We start from the raw sequence: 25,340 nt of genomic DNA, 5'->3' as shown, positions 1-25,340 counted from the left end.
AACCAAGGCAACAGCATCTCAGTAGTGACGAAATGCATGAATACACATTTGCTTAGATGCAACTGCATGTTAAAGAACCCCACCTGCTCGGAGCCCCCTATTACAGCGTGCCTCATAAGCACATCATGCTTATGAGGCACGCTGTAACCCCAGAAATTATCATTAATAAAACTCAGTGACTTACCTGTAACTTCAATGCGCCTTGTAGCTATGACTGTCAGTCAACAATAGCTGATTGTTAAGTTATGGGGGCTCAATATTCAAGAAAATTTTGGAAAAAAAAGTTCAGGTATCAAGGTCGATATTTACGGAGTTTTATTATTCTCAACTTGACTTGTCTGCAGCAATAAATTCATGAGGTAGAAATAATTTGTGCCGTTTACCATGTTTCTGATATTTTGTCCTCAAAAGTCTCTCTACAAATAAAATACTCATAAGATTGCAGTTCACTTGTTCTTTTAGAGGTACAAATATTGTGTTTTTGCTGGTGCTTTTAAAGTTTAGAAATCGCGACATTTGCGGAAAAGTTTTTTTTTTGTGGCCAAAATTTCGTTTTTCTTTTGTTAAGCGACAAACGAAATTTTCACCATGCCAATTTATAAATTATTGCTCTTTCGTAACCTCCACCTTGAGTAAATTCACTCAAATTCAAGAACGGCGACCACGAGTTCATTCTTTTCTGGTACACACTATAGCACACATGTGCCACAGCAAAATCACCCCTGTGATGCGCAACCTGTTGCATATTTTTACTGACACAGGATAATGTTCACTTATAACACGCTTCCAGGTACACCACTGCTTTGGGCAAAAAAATAGTGTGAAAGCCAACAGAGCTGGCCATCATTAACGTATTTCTTAAGCTGAATAGTGTTGTAGTCAAGAGTTCAACGAAAGTTCGTCTGGTCAGGCATTGGATGAGATTATTCACGGTCACTGACCAAGTCGGATGAGATGATCTGACGTTTCGGAACCGCACACGGTTCCGAAACGTCATAGTGTTGTTTGCTGTGTGTGCTGTTTGCCTACGGTTTCTAATACACGTAACAGCTTCCTGTATTTGTTGCATGCAAAAGGTGCGACCTTCAAGAAAGTTGTGATTGGGCTAATTGGACAAAATCATTTGTAATGGTACTAAGTGCAAACACAAGATGAGAAACAAGACGTAGAGACCCAGTGCCATGTTCCAACTGAAATTTATTGGATAGGTGCACACATGTGTATACGCAGAAGAAAATACAAGTGGGAAAAAGGCATCAAACCATGCGCTTTACTGAGAAAATTGGGATAGTTGACATCAGCAAGATGTAGCGTTACCAGTAACGCTTGTCCCTAGATCACGCCAGGAAAGAATGCTCATCTGAAAGGTGCAACGAAGCAACCTTACGCATTTTTTACCTGACCGCACGATCCCCTCTGTCTCATTAGTCTCCGTCACTGTCCAGGTGTGAAGCAAGTACATTTGAGTGCATTTTGGAGTGCGCTGACCATGTTCAAACCGATAGTGTGTGGCGAAACGTCCGGTCAGTTGCAGCATCACGCATGAGTAGGTTATTGCTATTGAACATGTAGCAGCAGCATTTTGTCAGTTAATTCTGTGCATTTTTAGAGAGGTGTTCTCATTTAAATATATTGTTTGTGTTTGATAAGTTGGCATGTGAGAAGTGCTACAAAGCATGGATCTAATCACTTTCCCTTCATAATGCAGGCCCTCATTGCAATGCCGCCTGTTCCACGGTCTTCACAGCCATAACACTGCAATTGCTGATTCCTGACATCATCGACAGTGTACCTTTCTTGGATGCACCCACACCTGGTAAGCTCGTTCAGTGAAGATGAACCACATTGACAGAGTCTCCAGTAAACAACAGCAACTTCAATATCCCGCTCAATTTGCACCTGTGAACTTCAGTGTGCATGTGAGCTGTGGTAGCGGTATTGGTGTTAGTTGCCGCTCTGATTGTGATGCATGTTGGTGCACATTTATCATTATACACTGAAGGATTGAATTCCGAGTATTAACACACGTACATTACATTTTCTGGGCACGTTGCTGAAAGTCAATTCAACACACAGCAACGTTAACGGCAGTGGCGTTACAATTTCCTTCCCCTCTCTGCGGTAGAACACCTGCTTGCCCCGCAGAAGGCCTGGGTTCGGGTTTTAGTCGGGTCGAACATTTTCACTATTTATTTATTTGCATATATCTCAAATTTGCGCTCATAGACAACGCTGATTTTTCGCTCACAACCAACGGCGCCGCCGCTGGAATTTTTGCGAACCGAGCTCTAACTTTATCGCGTTAAATAGAATAGGGGAAACGGAAAGGAGTTACACAAGCACAATTTCCTTCCCCTCTCTCTTACATGTTTCTCCCTCTCGCCCATGTCTCGCGCTTCAAACGGCTTCATCATGAAATATCAACCAACTCGACCTTTCTCATGCATCTTCAGGCTTTCGTGGGGAAGCCGAAGTCTTGCTATCACCTCAGTTTTCTCAAGACTCCCAGGAAGCTCACATGTTACACTGCATTCGTGGAAATGCAAGGACCTCCGTTCATCGTGGTAAGCTTCCTGTGCAGGTCAGCGCTTTCTTCATATAATCGACTTGAACTGTGTGCGTTAGCATACGAAGTTTGTCCATCTAAAGTAAGCTGATGATTTAACTATAGCACCGGTAGGTGTTTGCTTTGTTTTCACGGGGTTTAACATTCCAAGGCGATTAGGGCTATGAGAGACGCCGTAGTGGCGAGCTCCGCATAGTTTTAACCACCTGGAGCTTTTTTAACTTCCATCGAGCAGTACGCGGCCCTATTGTATTTCGCGTCCATGGAAATGCCACCGGCGCTCGGCGCTGAGTCATTCGAACCTGCGTCATTCGGGTGAGCGTCGATCGAATCTGCGTCATTGGCGTCAGCAGCCGAGCGCGGTAACTACTGGGCCACAGCGGCGCCTATGCCGGTAGTTGCATTGACGTTTATAAATATTCTAGGTAATCACCACATAGCTCCTATGTTATTTTAACAAAAAGAAATACGTCAGCAAAAGGAGCTTAGAAGCCTGTCGACTGCTTCCATCCGAAAAGTGTTTTTTTAATTGATTTTCAACTTTTTATAAAGCCTACTTGAATGGACCTTTTGAGTAGCCGTTGCTCTCAAAGTACAACACCGTTACAGGTGCTGCAGTTGCACTTCGTTCATTAAATTTTTGGACTCCCTGAATTGTAGTTGTGTAAACTACCAAAAGCTATTCTGATATATTTTATGATTATGACTCAGTGGGCAAATAACAGCAGAGATCAACCGCAAAACACTGCGTGTGTTGGAGCGCCTGGCCTTCTTTCCACGGATCCTAATGTACCAATAACATTTGTATTGTCTGCTATTGTTTGTGTGTTTCTTCTGAGCTTCGGACATAACACCGCCACACGGAACTATCACATGGATCAAAAATGGGGACCGTACCATTTAGTTGAGTAATATTCCCACATTTAACATAGCAAAGACGGAGGAAATTACATCGTACGAAGCAGCTATTTTTTAATAGCGAAGCTGTTAAAGCTGACAGTAAGACGTCTGTTAACAACACACCCTTGCTGCGCCGTTACTAAAAAATAGCCAAGCCGCCGCCGCGCCGAGGAGCAGCCGCCGCCGAGCCGTCGCCATAGCAACAGCTAAAGTTTCTTACTACGTGGCTAAGGGACAGCGATTTCAACACATTCAGAGTGGCAAGGTTTGCGCGTAATCCGGATCCGCCCGTCGCCGTATCTTGCCGGCCGCTTCTTCGGCCAAGCACGCTGGGATCCAATCGCTGCCGGCGTTGTGATTCCCCTGCTGCAGCACGACGAGCTAAGGATCAACCAGCTTCGCTATGCTAAGCTTTGCACAACTTAGTGCGAACTTCCCGCATCTTTTTTTTTTTTTTTATGAGTACCGTAAGTTTCGCTTACCCGATGTGTAATCTCGTATTCGGATGGTTAATGAATGATTCCTGCTGCCGTCATGCATTTTCCTTTAAACGGACACTAAAGAGAAAGACGACTTTTTTCGTATTTGCAAATTATTGTTTCAGAATACCAAAAAACGCCCCGCTTGCTGCGAGAAGGCGCTTGGTAAGCGAGAAAAAGTGCAAAAAGAAAATGCGGGTGGCGACGCCACCTTGACGTTCCCGCACCAGTTGTGGTGACGTCATAGATTTTAACGGCGTCTACTAGGGCTAACGCAATTCCTAGTGGGTAAAAATGAGATACCTTATCTTGCGAGGGGGCCAGAGACTTGACTTACTAAATTTCAGGAAAATTTTCTGAGCCACTGGCGGAGGGGACCAAAATACGATTTCAAAGTACACTTTGAAATTTGTCACGTCAGGCATGCAGATTTTGGCGCGAAATTTGAAAGCGGAACGTTGATTTTGATTTTATTTTGTTTAAAGTAACCTGAAGAGGTTTTAGAATTCGATAAAACTTCATGGTTAGCAAGGACCGACATTATTGTCGACGATGTCGCAATTTTTCCGCGGTTCTTGCAACAGGAGCTTTAGAATACGCGAAAGAACAGTTTGTATTGCTCCACCCACGGGAGCGCGCCGAAAGTGTGGGTGTAGAAGCCTACGTCATCTTCGGTTCCTTTGGCAGAGCCGTGCTATACTCCGACGGAAGGTTCCCGCCACTCACCGATCCGAGCTCCGAGAGCGCTGTTTATGTGACGAAGGCTCAAGTAAGTAATGTGAAGCTGCAAGTTCTGCAGCTGGATTACAATGTCTGGGAAAGCGACAAACAGCAGAGCGCAACGTGAACAAGCGTCTCTCGTATCTTCAACCGTGGCCGCCGTGACTAACTTGTGACGTGCCGTGGCCGGAGCTAATCGAGGAGGCCACGCATCAGCAGTGCTGCTGTTGAAGGTAACGCGGCATACAGAGGATGACGTCAACATGTTCGCTCAGCATCTCAAGAAGCCCTGCGGCCGCAACCGGTGTGTTTTTGCCATAAAGGGCTATTTCGTTCACTTTTGAGAACTTCCGCATCGATTTTCGAATTCAGCAGGGATCAAACTGTCCTTACACGCTCCAAAGTCATTGTTTTCAAAAAGTACTTCAGCTTCCCTTTAATAAACACGTCATAGTAAAATAAACGTCACTACAGTTTATCAATATAAACCAATTCATTGTTTCACTTTAGTATCCCTTTAAGACCCTCTGAGTTCAGTCAGGTGCACCCTGTCGGCAAATTTATTGTTCATTCGTTACCGGCACTACCACTTGACGGACACGAAACATTAAGGTCACGCTCTGCACCATGATAGGCTACGCACTCTTAAGGCGCGTTTACACCGAACGCGGAGCACGCAAGCGGAGAGGCAGCGAGGGCGCGTGGCTGTTCAGACTGACCGCGTTGTCTTCTGCCCGCTCCGCCGCGCGGCCGGAGTAATCCACTAATCCACGGTGGATGTGTCGCCATCTTACGGCACTACGCGATACAACGCGCGCGCGTCTCGGGCCTTGATTGGCTGCGGCAAAGCGGCCAACTTTTCCACGCGGAGAAAATCGGTCCGGGAGCGATCCGGGCAAGCGGCCGCGGGTTTTCCGCTTTTGCGGAAAATCCGCGTCCGGTTTCCGGATCCGCGCTCAGTGTGCTCCTTCTGCAATTTTTGCAACGCTCCTCTTGCAATTTTTTGTTGCATTTTGCAAAAATGATGCAGCTACGCACGAACGCTAATTTACATAAGTTTCTCCTTCAGCACTGCCCATTTTTGAAGGAAATTTCGGTGAATCGTGTGATGCATTAACGATATAGCCTACAACTGCTGTCAAAGTCAGGTTTAATTGATTGGGCAATAGGTGTAGTAGAACTAATTTTCGATCTCTCAACGGGGGCCGACAGGGGTTTAGCACGCTCTTAATGCAGATCAATAATAAATGTCCTGTTGTCCCTTAAACGTCATATGTAGGTTGACAGGATCACTTCTGTTAGTGAAGTAAAATAGTTCGGATCTAGCAAACAGGAAGACGTTTGGAGAATAGGATAACAGCTGTCTACGGAGTGCACTCCGGCCCCTCGACAGAAATCGCGGAACTCAGATTACAGTTAAAATATTGATTTTTATTTGTTCATGCTAATTAGCGAAACCTGGAGCAGAGTAGATCACCACATGTTCAGGAATGTGGTATTTTCAGGTCAAGAGCCATCCCGTGGTTGTTTTTCGTCTGCTTCCGTCTTTGAGTGGTTGCTTTGTACGCCGTCCATGTTTTGATGCATGCAGCCATGCTTGCTTGAACTTTCAGTGAGCTATGTGCGTGAGTCCGCTAATATAAGCTTTCGCCATAAATTCCTGCGCATCACCATTTCCTTTTGGCCGCTGATCTCACTTATTGCTGCTACATTAAAGAACAAGCACAACCCGCGTTCCTAGGCCATCAACCTGTGTGATCGCAAAGGCTTGACTATGAAAATGCAAACTGTTGAATAATACATCAGTGAAGGATAACTTGTGTACCTACGCGATAAAACTTCGCAATCACAAATTTCTACCAACGAAAACACGAATTCATGAATAATACATTCATACACATTACAGAATAACTTGTATACCTCACGTGTGACTCTTTTTATGGATTCGTACTGCTCATCCGAAATGTTCATGCCTGCATACGGCACTTCCACTTTACTGAGCAATCATTTGGCGGCCGCAAAGACACACATCGGCGTTCGGGCCAGAGGGTATAGTATATTATCTAGTGAAATATTTCAGCTCAAAGTTTACCTCCACACTTCATTAGCCTTGTACTCTATCCTTTGTTTAAGAACTTCCACGAGGTCGAAAATCTTTTGTCAAATTATCTTACGTAACACTGTTAGAATGTTCATTTTCCATGTTTGCGTGCCACTTTCACAAAAATGCGCCCAACTACGTCTACTGCGATATGCATGCGTGCATCCGGCGCAGGTCTATGCTCAGTTCGAATCGACTTAATCAATCTCATCCGCCTCAAAGTGTGATGCAAATTCACATAAAACGAAGTACCATGCAATGCGTGACTGACAACAGCTGCTAAAATTCCATGAGCCCCACCCGTATGTTTTGCTTGTACGAAATTTCTGCGTTGAACGTAAACAGAGTGAACGTAAAGCTACCACGAGGTTCATAAACATTACAGTGAGCTTAGATGGAATTGTTTTGATCATAACGTTAATGTAGCTTCCAATAACTGCAGTTAGTGGGACAAACAAAAAAATCAGCAGATCCCACGCACTGTGGGAATCGATGTAATGCGAAGCAGCCAGCAAAAAGCTGCATACATCGCCTTGTTTCTCTTTGAGCCAATAGAAATCATTGATGCCATGGCATCTAGTCCACCTTATATCGCATGTTTGCCATGCACGCATGCATGCACAATCTAGTATACACCATGCCAACGAAACGCATATTCTGGTATATACAATGCATGAACTGTCGTTTATGTTCATCACGCACTCGTCCCATGCCATACCAATTTTGGTATATATCCAGTTAACAAAACGGCCGGAAGCGCACCATGACAGTGGCATGTAAATCACACCGTACATGACATGCATAACATGATTCGCATCTTAAGACATCTCATTTATGTTCGTCCTACAGTCACATCGCGCAATACATATTTTGGTGTATATCAAACGAGCGAAATGGCCGCGAGTGCACCATGAGTATAGCATGTAAATCATGCCATACATGACATGTATGTCATGGTTTTTCATGTTACCACCTCTCACGAATGTTCATCATACAGTCACATCGCGCAATACCAGTTTTGGTGTATATCAAGCTAGCGAAACGGCCGCGAATGCACCATGAGCGTGGCATGTAAATCATGACATACATGATATGCATGTGATGGTTTTCATGTCACCATCTGTCATTCATGCTCTTCATACAGTCACATCGCGCAATACCAATTTTGGTGCATATCAATAGCGAAACGGCCACGAGGGCGCCATGAGCATGGCATGTAAATCATGTCGTACATGTCATGCTTGTCATGACTTTCATGTTAACACCTTTCATTTACGTTCGTCATACAGTCGCTTCGCGCAATACCAACTTTGGTGTATATCAAGCTAACGAAACGGCCGCGAATGCACCATGAGCGTGGCCTGTAAATCATGACATACATGACATCATGTCACAGTTTTCATGTTACCACCTGTTATTCATGTTCGTCATACAGTCGCGTCGCGCAATGCCAATTTTGGTATATATATCAAGCTAGGAAAACGGCCGCGAATGTATCGTGAGTGTGACTTGCAAGTCATGTCGTACATGATCTGCATGTCATGATTTCCATGTTACCACCTCTCATTTACGTTCGTAATGCAGTCGCGTAGTGCAATACCAATATTGGTGTATATCAAGCAAGCGAAACGGCCACGAGTGCGCCATGAGCATGGCACGTAAATCATGTCGTACATGTCATGCATGTCATGATTTTTATGTTACCACGTCTCATTTACGTTCGTCATACAGTCGCTGCGCGCAATACCAATTTTGGTGTATATCAATTTACTGAAACGGCTGCTAGTGCATTATGAGCGTGGCATGTAAATCAGGTCGTACATGACTTGCATGTCATAATTTTCATGTTACCCCCTCTCACTTACGTTCGTCATACGGTCGTGTAGCGCAATACCAATTTTGGTGTATATCATGCAAGCGAAACGGCCGCGAATGCATCATGAGCGTGGCATGTAAATGATGACATACATGTCATGGATGTCATGGTTTTCATGCTACCACCTGTTATTCATGTTCTTCATAAAGTCACATCGCACAATACTAATTTTGGTGTATATCAATCTAGCGAAACGACCGCGAGTGCGCCATGAGCGTGGCATGTAAATCATGTCGTACATGACATGCATGTCATGATTTTCATGTTACCACGTGTCAGTTATGTTCGTCATACAGAAATGTCACGTCATACCAGTTTTCGTATATATCCCTTCATTTAAACGGCCGCGAGCGCCCAGAGACCATGTCATGTAAATCATGCTGCACATGACATGCGCGTCATGATTTGCCTGTTAGGACCTGTCATTACGTTCGCCATGAATTCTTGTCACGCCGTACCAATTTTGGTGTATATGAAATTAACGGAACGGCCGCAAGAGCCTAAGGCCGTGGTATGTAAATCATGCTGTTCATGGCATGCGTGTCATGATTTTCATGATATGACCTGCCATTTATGTTCGGAATAAGGCGATGTTATGACACACCAATTTTGGTATACATCCGATTAACGAAACGGCCAGGAGAGCACAAAGTCGTAGGCGGCTAGATAGATAGATAGATAGATAGATAGATAGATAGATAGATAGATAGAGTAGATAGATAGATAGATAGATAGATAGATAGATAGATAGATAGATAGATAGATAGATAGATATAGATAGATAGATAGATATATAGATAGATAGATAGATAGATAGAATAGATAGATAGATAGATAGATAGATAGATAGATAGATAGATAGATATATAGATAGATAGATAGATAGATAGATAGATAGATAGATAGATAGATAGATAGATAGATAGATAGATAGATAGATAGATAGATAGATAGATAGATAGATAGATAGATAGATAGATAGATAGATAGATAGATAGATAGATAGATAGATAGATAGATAGATACGCTCAAAGTCGCAGAAGTTCGCTAAGAAATGCTTCGCATTTAATATGTAATTGTTATTTCTTTTAAACAAATTTTATCACACTAATGAAAGAATCACAAGCATACACGAAAATGGCAAGAGCATTTATGGTGTTATTTTCTCCGCACTTCCTAAAAAAAGACTAACATTGCAGTGCACTGCAATGACCTTATCAGAAATCGATGCTTGTCACTTGCATACAATGGTCAAGTCCAATGGCTTACTCAAGAAGATTATCGCTTGTAAATCCACACTCACAGGAGTTACCTTACGCAATGTCCCTTTCTAGTAGTCAGACACATTGCACTTAGCAGTAAACATGATTGCTATGTACCGGATATATAGATCTAGGCACCGCGACCCACCATCCCGCATTTCATGCTGTTGCGCTTTTGATAACGGCGCCAACACGTCTCTCTTTTACCGCAGCGCTTCCGCAGCGCTACCGGCGTATTCCTGCGTGATCTGTGTGTTATCCTCCTGGGAAAAAACTGGTCGCCATTTCACAAGCTGCTAATGTCTTCCCATTAAGCAATTTACTGAAGTGCACTTTCAGAAGCTGTCGTGCACAGTTTCCCGCTCTTTGCAAGTAACAAGCCACTATGCAGATGCGGTCGGCAAAGCGAGGCACACGACATTCTTCCGGCGTTGCACACTCCGCTGCAGCCATGGGGCCAAGAGTCCCGCCAAAAGTGCGGTCACTTTTATAGGCTCTCATCACGTGATTCAGCATACCTCTATGAGCGGGGGGCCCCTTCCCACTTCGATTCATCTCTGGCGTTAGATGGATCCGTTTGAGAACCATATGTGGTAACACTAGCAACAATTTTCATGTCGAGCCCAGGTGATGAGCCTAATTGCTTTGTCTAACAAAACCGATTTCCGGATGGCTTCCAAAAGATGGCGCTTAGAAATATCTTGCGATATCTGTCTTCTAGACTGCTTCTTTAAGGAGACTCCGTCCTTATGCTGTTGACTCCTTCAAACTTTTTTGTTTTCCTTTAAAAACGACAAGTCACTGAATACAACCGATTATACAGCTTTTCTGGCGGCTGGATTTATCTCTCGTCTTAATTTCAATCAGATAGGACCACTTTTCTAACAGACAAAGTGGAATTACATGGTTGTCGTAAATCTTAGTGGCTGCAGGTGAAACACTAAATTTTATGCAAGCAATCATGGCGAATGTTTACTAGTTCAGGCTTGAATTAATATTTTCTTCACATCATCACCGTGTTTAATGCCTTTTACGAAGCGTTCTACAGCATCGTAAACAGCTTCACTAGCGTCAAACCCTACATAGTGGCCTGCCTTAAGAGCAACGGCGGTGGTAAGATTCCCGCACTGTTTTACGTAGCCGGCTAGCCCGTACCGTGGTAATTGCGTTTTCCATGGCATCCGTGCGGTTTGTTTAAATTCTTCGGATCCAGTCCATGTCATATTATTAAAGTATTCTTGAAACAACACCGCTGGAAATACATCGTCCATCTGTCCGTTCACAATTAGAACTTCTTGCGACTCTAAAACTTGTTCAAATACGGTGGTTATGTTGTTGAAGTAATCCCCAAGAGCCAACATAAAGCTAATTGCCGGTCTGTGCCCTTCTAGACTCACCATCTGTGGCATTTGTATGCCGAGTTTGCTTTTGAATTCGGTGCCATTCACGTAATCCATATACTTCCCTACTTCTGGTGGCTTAGTTGTAGAGAGCACGCTTCCCTGATCATCGTATCCTGTAAGATTCGCGAATACACTCTTCATACCACCCAATCTGAAATTAAAGACAGTGGTAGCTAACATAAAAGCGGCAACCGTCCTGTTGCTTTCTGCTGCCTTTAGAATTGCTTGAAACATCTTTGACAATTTGGTTCGGCCGTTCTCATCCACCATGCTCATGTGGTATAGAAATTCCTCAGAATGCAGGATGCTTTCTCCTAGTGGGGTCAAAAATCCCGCGAAAAGCATGACACCTTTTGGGCGGTTTTCACATTCGTTCTGCATGCACGCTGCTAGGGCGACGGCTGCTCTTGCTGAAAAGAAAAGGAAAAGTACAATAAAAATATTACAATTTGCGCGTTTATTCATGTTTGTGACAACCAACTACATTCGGCTTATTTTATATTTATTTACAGATACATAAATAAGTACAATACTGCGTTAAAAGTTGGAGGACGCCTCAGCTTCGCCTTTATGAGTGAAACGCGATAGCCCAACTGGGTACCGGTCGCATCGGCTCCTCATTTATAGCCGGGCTTCGCTTCTCGGCTACCGAATCTTCGCTTCTCGGCTACCGAATGACAAGCCGATGAGTGAGTCCTTTCCTAGCGGCACCTCAGCCGTGCCGCGAGGAAAGGAACGTCTGTACGCGTAACATTGGCCGTTTAAAATTATCCTAAAATGCCTACTACAAACGAAGTTGCGAAGTGGCCACTACGCCATAATTTATTATTGCAAGCAGGCGTGCATTTCTTCCTCTTAAACTCAGGCAGATTTCTCGATAAAACTTCAATACGTAATAGATATCCTCTAATAAATCAGCAAACTTAACCGGGGATGGAAAAGAACATTATAATAAACGAAGTCTGTCATTTCCTTGAGTTTCTCACACTAATAGTCATTGAGTTCGTGGCATTGTTGGTGCCTACCATAAAATCCCCAAGAAACAGCTCACTTACAATTGAGAGAAAATCGAGTGAAAATATGAGGTGATCCAACTTTCTGTGTGCAGTAAAAAAAAAATTATGGCAACTTCGAACTAGTGCTGCCAAGCCTGAAGGAAGAACGCAGCTGGTGACCTTCCTTGTTTATCTTTATTTTTTGTTGTTCTTCCTTGTCTTTCTTTCTCTTTCTCTCTGTTTCTTGTATCTCTTTTTTTAATCTGTCTCTATTTCTTTATGTCTACTTCTGTTATTTCTCTTAATCGCTCTTTCTATCTTTATTTCTTTTTCTTCCCTTCCTTTCTCTCTCTCTGTCTGCTTCGTTCTTTCTTTTCTTTTCTCTTACTCTTTGTTTCTCTTTGTTTCCCTTTTCTTTCTTTTTCTGTCTTTCAGTTTTTTCTATCTCCTTTTCGTACCGCACTGCTTGAACGACGGTATCACCGAAAGAGATTACGCTTTCAGAAGAGAAATCTGCCGATGTTCTTGAAGAACTAGAAGATTGTGCCAAAGTCAGAGGGGGGGGGGGTATTTTTTCAGCATTGCGGCATCTCTCCGTCTTTTACGGTATTCCTAGCGAAAATTCAGCAATTGTTATGGCACATAAGCACGCATGAAGTGCAAGATCCTTAAATGTAGCTAGATATGTCTGTACCCCTCTACATGTGCATACATCTGTCATCGCTCCGCTTGCCATGACAAGCGTGATCAGGTATGCCGTCCTTATGCGCGTTACATGGCCGATAGTCGTGAAATTGTGTGTATCTCCCTGATTTGGTGGATACATCTGGTGAATTTAGGCATACGTACTGAGAGACGCAGTGTATTTTAATTCCGAGGGGGTTTTTCCCCCTTCTTTTTTAACACGAAAGTGTTTTATGCAGGGGTCCACCGAGACTTCAGTGACGTATTTCCGTCACGGAAATGACGTCGAAAAAATTTACACGATCAGGTGGCAAAGAAAACAGTTCCACCAACGGGCGTCGAACCCACGACCGCTCGGTCCGCAACACATGCCGGGCACGCTATCCACAGCGCCACGGTCTTTTTTTTTTTCCCTTATTGCACAGCGCCAAGGTCACAGACTCTAGAGGCTTTACAAACGCGCCTTTTATATCTACCACCTTCCCGGTCGGCGGGGTGGTGTTGCCCTCTGGGAGCGGTAAAATAATTCGCCATTACTGTGGCCTCCGCGATTAGCAGCTGCAGCGCGCTATACGTCCGTCCCATTCTGCGCGTTTTCAATAGAAGTTCAATTTTGTCAATGCCTTACCGCACCATGAGGTGGCGACCTTAACTCAGGCGTCGTAAAAGCGTCGGCCTCGCTCATAGCATCACGCTAATCCAAACCAAAAATAGCTTTGCGACGCGCGCCTGCCTCTCGTGGCTTTAACACCGCGTGCCGCTCACGCGCTCGCACGCGGCAGCGGCTGTTGGAGCTCTGGACTGAGAGCCCCACCCGACAGTTCTCAATACTTCTAATAAAAGTTTTTTAGGGGCGAAGCTCCTTAAGGCGGCACCCGTTCATCCCTCGTAGTCGTAGTAGTCGTAGTGCGTAACCAGTCGTAACGCTAGTACCAGATCTTGACTTCCAAGGTGGTGCCGGTGGGAAATTTTTCCTGTGCGTTGTTGAACAATAAAAAATTCGCAGCGTGCGCGTTGACTAAAAGCCGAATTCTTCTGTCTCTCATTCCCCATTAGCAGCCATTGGCATGTTCCAGTAGGAACGGAAACGTTAGTAGAAGTAGAAGTGTAAGTGTTAGCTAAAAGCCGACTTCTTCTGTCTCTCATTCCCATTAGCAGCCATTGTTTGCCTCCAAGGTAGTGCCTGATGAGATTTCTCCTGTGCGTGATTAAACAATAAACATTTTGTTCAAAACGCCGTTGATTGATGAAATAAACCAACGAAAGACGCCAGATGTTTTCTAAAAGCAAAACGAAAGAACGCCAGATGTTTCTAAAGCAAAACGAAAAGCTATGCGAAACGATATGCTGTGATTTTTTTCTCGCCCCGAGAAAAAAATCACAGCATATCCACGGAGTGAATGATGATGAGTGGGCGAAGCTGCGGAGGTTCATCGGTAAACCGTGGATCTTCCGTGAATTCTGCCGAGTACATCATCACCGACGTGAGATCGGGCGCGTTTATACTAAAGGTTCGATGAGTTATGACGACTTGCAGCTCACTTTAATTTTACATGTACGCTGTGAATTTTCATTGTTTAGAAAACCATTGCTTTAGAAAACATCTGGCGTCTTTCGTTAAACAGCTGGCGTCTTTTCGTTTTGCTTTAGAAACATCTGGCGTTCTTTCGTTTTGCTTTTAGAAAACATCTGGCGTCTTTCGTTGGTTTATTTCATCAATCAACGGCGTTTTGAACAAAATTTTTATTGTTTATTCACGCACAGGAGAAATCTCACCAGGCACTACCTTGGAGGTAAACAATGGCTGCTAATGGGAATGAGAGACAGAAGAAGTCGGCTTTTAGCTAACACTTACACTTCTACTTCTACTAACGTTTCCTACTGGAACATGCCAATGGCTGCTAATGGGGAATGAGAGACAGAAGAATTCGGCTTTTAGTTAACGCGCACGCTGCGAATTTTTTATTCTTCAACAACGCACAGGAAAAATCTCCCACCGGCACCACCTTGGAGGTCAAACCGTAAGACTGGTTACGCACTACGACTACGACTACGAGGGACGAACGGGTGCCGCCTTAAGGAGCTTCGACCCTAAAAAAAATGCCAGGCCTGCGCGGAAAGCGCAGCACAGTCACAGCGAAAGCTGGAAGAGCGGCATTTCTAGAGCCCGTTGTAAACTCTCTTGGGGCTACTAATACGAGTACACTAGCAAGGTACCCACTACGCCATAAATCACAATATTCGTGAAATTGGGAAGCACCTACAACGCCATTATTCGTCACTGTGCGCAGAAGCGAGGTTCCAGCTACACATATGTAAGGCATTATGTGCACTTTGTTTTGCGTGACGACTGATGACGATGAAGAATTGTGGCTCAGCCCTTTGTAATGGGTTGGAAGCTTTAAACGGCTCACCAGTTACGTAATTCGCATTGTGTGACGCCCGGTCGCTATTTAACTCTCCCATCATGCAATATAACATACATTGATGTGAGAAAGAGAGACAGAGAGAAGGGGGAAGAACTTTATTGAGACGCTGAGGAAATGGATGATGGGCTATGGGCTCCCTTGGCAACCAATGCAAGTGCACTTGCGAGGAACCCACTACGAGGAACCCACTGCGAGGAACCCACTAATCATCATTATTTCTGTGAAATGAAAATATTTACGTGACGACTGATGACGATGAAGAATTGTGGCTCAGCCCTTTGTGATGGGCTGGAAGCTTTAAACGGCTCACCAGTTACGTAATTCGCATTGTGTGACGCCCGGTCGCTATTTAACTCTCCCACCATGCAATATAACATACACTGACGTGAGAAAGAGAGACAGAGAGAGGGGGGAAGAACTTTATTGAGACCCTGAGGAAATGGATGATGGGCTCATGGGCTTCCTTGGCAACCAATGCAAGTGCACTTGCGAGGAACCCACTACGCTCAAAATCATAATTTCTGTGAAGTAGGGAAGCAGCCACTATTGCATTTTTCGTCATTCAACGGAGAGCCGCGGTACCCGCTAAAAACATGCAAGGCATCATGCGCACTTTGTTGGTGTTGTGCCTGATGACGATGAAGAATTATTGCAGAGCCCCTTGTAGTGGGTTGGAAGCATCCAACAGCCAACTCGTTGCGCATTTCGCATTGTGTGACGCCTGGTTACAGGATTCGTGTTGTGTGTTGCGTGGTTGGTATTTCACTCTTCTACCACACTAAATTACATATGTTAATGTGGTTCTTTCTGGACATGAATCCTGTATAGCGTCTTCTTGCAAGGCAGTTCCAAGCACCGGCATGGCTCTGAGGTACAACACTGGGCTCCCACGCAGAGGGCCCAGGTTCGAACCCCGTTCCATCCAGGAAATTTTTTCTTATTTCGTTTTTTTTTCTTATTTCGAGCGATAGTGGTTACGGACACCGGCGGCGGCGGCGGCGGCGGCGGCGGACAACTACGCCACCAAAAACGGCCGTTGAAATGATCTCATAACAGCTTTCGCTGTAAAACAGAGACCCTTGTCCATTAAAAACAAACAAAAAGAACAGCCACTACGGCTCCTTCGATGTTCAGCGACAGAGTGTCTCAATCGCTGTGCATGGCCAAGACGCAGCTCCTCGCCCTCCTTCGAAGGACTGCGAGATCTTCACCGTGAAAGTCACGTTCTGTGATTTTGAAATTTTAGTACGAGCTTTTTGACATTACCCACACAAGGTCGCGGGATCGAATCCCGGCTGTGGTGGCCGCATTCTCGGTGGAAGCGAAAATGCTTGAGGCCCGTGTACTTAGATTTAGATGCCCGTTAAAGAACCCCACGTGGTCGAAATTCCCGAAGCTCTCCACTACGGCGTCTCTCGTAATCATATCGTGGTTTTGGGAAGTTAAATCACAACAATTATAATTACATTACCCACACGTTCATGCACTATGAGGCAAGAAAAGCGATATCTCAGCGCAGCTGGATAAAAAGCGAACATATTATTACTTTTCCGAGAGTGACGGCGACCTAATCTTTTCCTGCGCACTTCGGTCTTAGTGCACTGATCCCAAAGCGTATTATTCTTGAAGTATTCTCCTCCGGGCGTGCATTGTGAAGACCCCCGTTATCGGCTGCATTTGTAGGCTGTGGAAAAACGGCCATAACAGGTACCGCTATAAAATTGTATTGTACGGTGCCTTGAACCTTCACTACAAAATCAGGCCCGACTATATGGGAGCCAAACGTCCTCCACTTTGTTCATCAGTTTTAACTGTGTGATTTATTAAAACACGCATTTGGAGATGCATAAACATAAGATACAGCATTTAGTGCGCCGCGTACAGGAGCATCATAAAAATATTTACTCCGAGGTTCACGAACCCCCGTATTTTTGTTTATGCCGGTTTTTTTGTCTTTTTTTGCTATGACTTGACCATGCAACTGTCCTCGCTTTTGTCAAAATCATAAGCTTGATTTTACGCTTGCCAACTTTGTTTCCCACTTCTTTGTATTTACCTTTAAGTTTAGGCTGTTTAATACATATTTTGCCTAATATAGGTTGCTAGTTTAGATTTACATATACCAGGCTCTTCCAGAAAGCGTTTTTGGCATGGTGCGTTTCACTTTTTCGCGTTCTGTAAGTGCACAACCTATATAGTTCCAGAGATGCAGGTTCTCTGAATATAACTGCCTCAAAGCCGTGTATGTTCGATTTCATCTATTTGTATATTATTTTCATGATAACGTCAAATTTCAAAAGATAGCTTTGTTCAAGAGTGAGTAAGAGCTATTAGAGAAATCACAAGACAGAAAATGAACTGCATTTTCTTGCGTACTATCAAAAAGCAACGCCCTTCGCACTCGCCCGCCCTTCCCCAAAACAAACGTAGAGGACGTAATTTTACGTGCTCATCTTGAAAATGGGCTGTATAACGTTTAAAATGTACTGCGGAACACAGTACTTTTTTTTAAATTTCAGGAACAATTGTGGATAAATAATTAAAACGCCGAACCCATCATAACCTTATATAAGAGAAGAAGTCGAGCAGGAAACGTGGTCTTAGTTGTATCCGTGAGACGTTCAGCTGCGTTCTTAGGCACCGTATTGGAAAAGGTATGTTGTTTTTCAAGAATTGCGGATAAACATCACCGCTGCTAAAATATTCACGTTTAAAAAATTATCACTGCCGGGAATTTAGATATTTTCAGTACCCTTACAATCACCCCCCTCACCCCCCCCCCCCCCAGACACACAATATAATATCGTCTAATTCTTGAAGTGGAATAAATAAAATGAACCCTGTTGCACCATCTTTAGAGGGGCTTCTTCTTACCTCCGTAACTTTCTCCGGCAAGGTAAAGGGTTCTGTTCAAGTACTCCGGGTAAAGTAGATAGAATTTCTTGATGAAAGACAGCAGATCGTCAGTCACATCGCTGAGTGACCTTGATAGAACGGATGCGTCTTCAATAATGCTCAAACCGCCTCCTGCAGGGTAGTCGACGTACAATACATTAGAAAAGTTTACAAATGTTGAGCTTCTGTTAAAAAGATTTCCTTGGGCGTCGATGCCAACCGGTCCATTCTCGAGGAATTCACCAAACATGCCCGATCTACCCGGTCCTCCTTGAAGCCACAGTATCAGTGGAGCTTCTGATTGGTTCTGTAAAGGAAACACTTTTTTTTTAAATATTGCGTAAAAACTTCCCAAAATATTCGGAGCGCAGTATTCTCAGGTAATAAAATGTATCAGTGAACAAATTAAGATAGAGTGTCACTGTCAGGTACTTCTGTGTCCCGCAGCTTCTTCTGTTCCAATTGTTCAAATAATGGACTAAGTTCCAACGACTCCATCTTTAACAGCAGAGCTGTTTATGCTTAAGCATAGGTCGGGCGGCAATACTGATGGCAATGCATGACGTCATTAGTAGCGGATGTCACGCGGGCTTTTGTACCACTTCATTCGCCTGCCCAGTTTTGGTCAAGTGGCCGCACAAGACATTTTGGGCTCTCGCCTTAATAACGGATGCATTGATCGTATGCACTCTTCTTCGGTCTACGCTGCGTTACAGCGAAGTCTAACTGTGCTTTATAAGTTCCTCATGAACAAGAGAGACAATGTACATGCCTTTCGATTTAGATACATACGCAACAAAACAGAAAACAGCGGTCTTCAAAAGCAAACCATGCGATGTTGTACAGTCAGCAGCATACCTGTGCTGGGAATGAAGTCGTTAAGCATTCATGCCTATGCAATTCGTTATATACATAGGTATTATTGAGCATTGAGGCATCAGTCTGTTTTGTTGTCTTGCCGCTAATATATCGTTTTTTGTTTGTCTTAGGTGTTGTATAAGCCCCCTATGGTTTTTGAGACTTAGACGTGGACATCTTGTATGCCATTTGTACACGTGTATAGCAAACGATATTCGGCTTAAACCAATTGTAACTACACATAAGACGTACTTCTGCGGAATAAGTACTGTAATTCTTGAAAGCATGGCAGCCATTTGATAGAATTTTGTACTGCTGAAGTGGCATGTAAGAAGGAACAAATGACGTTTAATTGACAATATAATAAACGATAGCCAATGCTCCGTTAAAACAATAGCGAGAGCATATCCTGGTCAAATAGCTCACTTATCACCGAAAGCCTCAGCAGCAGTTCACACATCACTGGTTTACATTCAGTTGGCTGTTCCTTAATGCGTATGTGTTAGCCTCATTTGCAGAATACTAAAGCAGGCAACAGTCGGACGGTCTACCTAACTTCGACAGGATAAAGCCCAACGAGAACCGATCAAAGGAGGTGTCTTGAATGTGGCCCTATTTCTTGTGCAAGTACATATGCATCATCGCTCATCGTTATTGCACACAGGGTGAATGACGCAGCAAAAGCAGATGGTCTCATTAAGAGTGTTAGAAGAAGCCCTTACAAGTTCGCTATGCGTGTAACTAGTACGGCAGACAACATGATATAAATGAGACACCAAGTGGCGCGGACAGCGTGGCGTGAGCGACACGTGCAGTTTCATAGCAAAACGTGGATTTAGTTACGAGCCATAATGCAGCAGATCTGTTTACAGGAGCACGCTGCTTATCCACGAAGGCACAATGCCACATTATGCTTCCTGGTCGTCGAGCGGTATTATAAGTCTGTGGGCGCACAACATTACTATTCACAAACACGGAAGTGGAGCCCTCGCTAGAACGATGGCGTTCACTGGACTGTGATGATCCTCAATCCACAATCTAACTAAAACTTCTGTTGCTAAAGGCCCCTGATCTCCCCTAAACCGACCCTAATCTGCGAAAGTGACGCCATCATTCTGCGCCGAGGGTGTTGCTAGAAGGGCCGATATTTGGTGCCTTCATATTGTCCCATAGGTGTTTGTGCCACTGTGCACTAAAGGACACTACTAGCCGAAGACGAAGTTGAAGTGTCTCGGGCTTGGATCGATGGTGTTGCACTTTCATAGTGCGTCTACGCTACACCCCTTACGTGTTGTAAATATATTGTAAATACTGCAACTATACGCGTAACATTTTGGTGGAGGTGCGGGGTACCGTTCCCAGTACCAGTACCGTTCGTGACGTTTGCCTATAATTCGTCGCGTCACGACGTTACTGGTTATACCCCGTTCTATCTGCTGTATGGCCGTAACCCGCTCTTGCCTCTCGACTCACTACTTCCTTCGCGGGCAAACTCAACCACATTCTACGCTCACGACGCCATCGTTCGCGCGGCGACGGCACGTCGCGTTGCCCGTGATCGGCTCCTGGCGTCTCAGGCCGACCAAAAGCGCCTGTACGACAGCCATCACCGGGACATGCGTTTCAGCCCTGGCTCCCTGGTCTTCCTCTGGCTGCCTTCACGTCGCGTTGGCCTCACTGAAAAACTGCTGCCGCGCTACGTTGGGCCTTACCGAGATCTTCGCCAAGTAACCTAAGTCACATACGAGATCTCGCCAGTGACCCCCAAGCCTTTGTCCCCCTCACCAGCTACTGAGAATGTACATGTTTCCCGACTAAAGCCCTACGACACGTACACCGATCCGATGCACCGAGACGGTGCTTCTGCCGCCGGGAGTTAATGTCACATAGGTGTTTGTGCCACTGTGCACTAGAGGACACTACTAGACGACGTTGAAGTGTCTCGGGCTTGGATCGACGGTGTTGCACGATGGTGTTGCACTTGTTGCACACCCCTTACGTGTTGTAAATATTTATTTATTTATTTTATTTCAAGAAAACCCTAAAGGCCTTCACTGGGAGGGTATTACATAGGGGGGTAGGAAAGAAAAGATACAGTGCAATAGAGGCATAGCCAGCATGAAAAATTGCAAATAAAACAAGACGCTTAAGTATAACGAAAAAGGCAACGCAGTAACACAGCAAATATTAGAAATATTGAGATATTTAAAAACGCAACGCAAGATGACAGAATAACATAATAATAGAATACACACACACTAAAAAAGGGTTATTCAGAACAGAGCAGAACACCAAACCTGGTTATCATTTTTTAAAAGTTCATTAAATTTCAAAATATTGCTTTCTGTTGCGATAATTCAAGGCAACTAGTTCCATTCGATGATGGTCTTTGGAATGAACGAATTAGCAGAGGATGAAGTACGGCATGTGATGCATTTGATCTTGGGAGGGTGATCGCGGCGTGGAATGATGACTAAGAATGGCTGAAAAAAGTCGTCATGAAGCAACGTATCATGATAAATTCTATGAAAAAGAGATAAGCGGGCCAGTTACGACGATGGGAACCTGCACGAGTTTTTGAGGCAGTGACGCTGGCGAAGCGAGAGTAATCTCAGAAAATGAAACGAGCAGCACGGTTCTGCAGGGATTCGATGCTATCAATGATCTATGCTTGTTCCGGGTCCCATATGACTGAAGCGTACTCAATTTTATGGCGGATTAGAGTGATATATGCAAGTTTTCGCACATGCGCAGGATCATGACACAGATTACGTTTTAACATACCAAGGGAGCGGTTAGCTCCCTTGGTATGTTATATACTGTAAATACATTGTAAATACTAAAACTATACGCGTAACAATATGAAGGGGCATTCGCAGGCTACGTCCAAGTCAGCACAGTGCCTTCTGTGTGTATACTGTGCGGACTGGGCCTTAGTCCGGGTTACTGCTGAGCAGTATTGCTTTTTTTTCTTTTTCTTTGGGGGGGGGGGGGGGGGGGGCAGAGGTTCACCCAACAAAGTGTTCAATCTTGAATGCTTGGGCTGCTGCGTTTTTCACCATCACAGCCATTCGACTTATCAGATCATCATAACATATCAAGTGGGCCCGGTGAATTTTAGACCATCTCCAATTATGCTGAAAAAACTCGTGCTATATAGTATATGCGAACGCGAGTAGTAGTTAGTGAGCCGGTATATTTCAGGAAAATTTTTGTGATATCTTCAGGGCGCGTCGAACTTTGCGCACGGAAGTCAAAATGTGTCGCTTAAAATAATTTATACAAAATTACTGCTCTGAGCCATTACTGGGAAACAATTGTAAAAATGGTAGACAATTGCTTTCTCAATCTGAAGACGCCACTATTCCATGACAATGATAGTTTATTCCTTTTTGTTTAAATATTTATTGCTTTTGGTCATGACGAAAGATCGCGGAATGCTGCAAGTTTAATGTTTTTTTTATAAAAAGCACGGTTTTTTTATCAGACAAGACAACGTCTTCCCATTGTCGGCTTTATAAAGTCATCATTTCATAAATAAATGATAAAAAATGTGAAAGCTAATGTAGCAGAAACGTTGGAACGAAGTTGTGACAATGTTGAAAAATTAGCATTTTCTCCCATATTGCGGCTTCATTTTCTCAATGTAGCGGTCCAAGTAAAAATATGGTTTGTGCATTATTGTATAGTATACTTTCTTGGTAATAGATTCACAAACTTTGAACAGCGAAATTTTTGTTTCAAGAAAGAAAAAAAAATTCGGACTGAACAACCACAAGGTTGGGCGAAGTTTTCCTTTGCTTCGCATTCAGTGCATAACATGTCGACGAAGTATCCCAGCAGGCGCCTTTCTGCAGAGACTAATGAAAGTTATACAACTCTTGTCACTCTAAGTAAAACTGCTGTATGCAACATCAAAGTGAAGAAACACGTACGTTATTAGTCTGTCATTCTTAGCGGCGACGATTACAATTTTTTCATCTTTTCTATATTGGTAAAACTTTGTTACTTCTCTTAGACGCGTAGAGCGTCGGACGCGTCAGCCGAACGTTGTAGGTTCTGTGCATACCGGCGGCAAGCTGCGTTTTAGAGCGCAGCTCTTAAGCGCCTGTTCCTGCGTTGAGCGGCGTGGCCGTCGGTGGCGCAACCGATAGACATGAAAAAGTAACCGATAGACATGAAAAAATAAAATGAGAAAATCATTCAGAAGATCCCACGCGTTGTGGGAATCGGTTTCATGCGAAGCAGTCAGCGAGTACTTCTATGCTGTATTTTATGGCTTTGAGCCAAGCGTTACAAGGTGGATCGACGTGTTTCTGTAAGTGTAGTAGCTATGTGCACAGCGTGGGCTTACCAGGCACGTCGACAACACTGGCGTTTAAAGGGTAACTGATGATGCGACGTAACGTCATCCCTCACGTTAGAGTACATACGTCAGCATTATTGAAACTAAGTGCTGTTTATAGTGCAATCATGTGAATATCAACTGTAACTTTCTTCAATGTATTCCGCCGGGGTCGAGCAATGCTTCAATATAGCTTCCTGAATCATAGGAATGTAAATATAATGTTTATTACACTGCTATAAAAGCGGAGCCAAAACTGGAACCACAGACGTTAATCTGACATGATGTCTGTATCGTAGGAGCACATGTGTAGTGTTTAATGCTTTCTTGTAAAATTAGAAACCCAGCACCACAACCAGAATTGACGTTGCACCGACATTATACCTGCATAGGCTGTGTTTCCAAACCAGTTTACAGGCCTGGCGTGGCTCTGTGATAGAATACCTGATTGCTACGCAGACTGCTTGGGTTCGATTTCTGCTGGAATCCTGATTTCTATTCTTTCCATTCGACGGGTCAACGCTGCCGGTATAGGTTTTTCTTCACCCTCTCGTATTTAAATTACCGATGTCTGTTCTCGCCGTTCGTGAACTGTCAATCACCTGTGGCACATACCCGTACATCGCGGCCCGTGGTAAACGGGTATGTGCCACACATGTCTGGAGGAAAGGGTTTGACGAAGTGCGCGACAGTATTTTGACGTTACTCATGTCATGACCAGACAGTCATATTCGTCAAATGCTCTTACCCTCTCATGCCAATTTCGGTCGACACCAAGTTAAGGAGGCGATCATGAGAGCACCCAGACGTAGGCGGCTAGATAGATAGATAGATAGATAGATAGATAGATAGATAGATAGATAGATAGATAGATAGATAGATAGATAGATAGATAGATAGATAGATAGATAGATAGATAGATAGATAGATAGATAGATAGATAGATAGATAGATAGATAGATAGATAGATAGATAGATAGATAGATAGATAGATAGATAGATAGATAGATAGATAGATAGATAGATAGATAGATAGATAGATAGATAGATAGATAGATAGATAGATAGATAGATAGATAGAAACGCTCAAAGTGCCAAAGGTTCCCTAAGAAATGCTTCGCATTTAAGAAATGCCCAGAATCGAATGGGATTTGAACCCGGGTATTCTAATACAGAGCCATGCTGGTGCTTGAAGCTCATTTGCAAAAAGACCCTATACAGGCGTTATGTCATGCAAGGAATCGGGCTAACAGCGTAATAAGCGTGGCGGAATACAGCGTGGCAGAAGAGTAAAATAACAACCAGTCATGACACAATGCTAATTGCGCAACGAGTGTGTGGTTTAATGCTTCCCAGCCACTGCAAAGTGCTCAGGCATAATTCTTCACCGTCACCAGCAGGCCCGCGGAGCGGCCGGCAGGCTTGGTCTGACGGTCCCGACGCGGGAGTCACCCGCTGCGCGCTGACGCGCGCCTTGCAGGACCCAAATAAAGTTTTTCAACCAACCAACCAACCAACCAGCCATGTGTAGCACCAACAATGTGCACATAATACCTTACAGGTGTGTAGCGGGTACCTCGCGTATCCTCAGAAGGACGAATAATGGAGTAGTGGGCGCTGTTCTACATCCCAAAAGTTATTATTTATGGCGTAGTGGATACCTTGCATATGTACTTGTATTAGTTGCCTAAAGAGAATTTAGAACGGGCTCTATAAATGAGGACGAAAGAGAGCGAACGCGCGGCACTCGAGCCCTGGAAGCTTCTGTGGCAATATGTAACTACGTAGTAATATGTAACATGTAATATGTAGCTACGACTGCAGAAA

This window comes from Rhipicephalus sanguineus, chromosome 10 (genome assembly GCF_013339695.2).
Source record: "Rhipicephalus sanguineus isolate Rsan-2018 chromosome 10, BIME_Rsan_1.4, whole genome shotgun sequence".
NCBI classification, from domain to species: Eukaryota; Metazoa; Arthropoda; class Arachnida; order Ixodida; family Ixodidae; genus Rhipicephalus; species Rhipicephalus sanguineus.
This window is presented reverse-complemented; position numbering follows the sequence as displayed.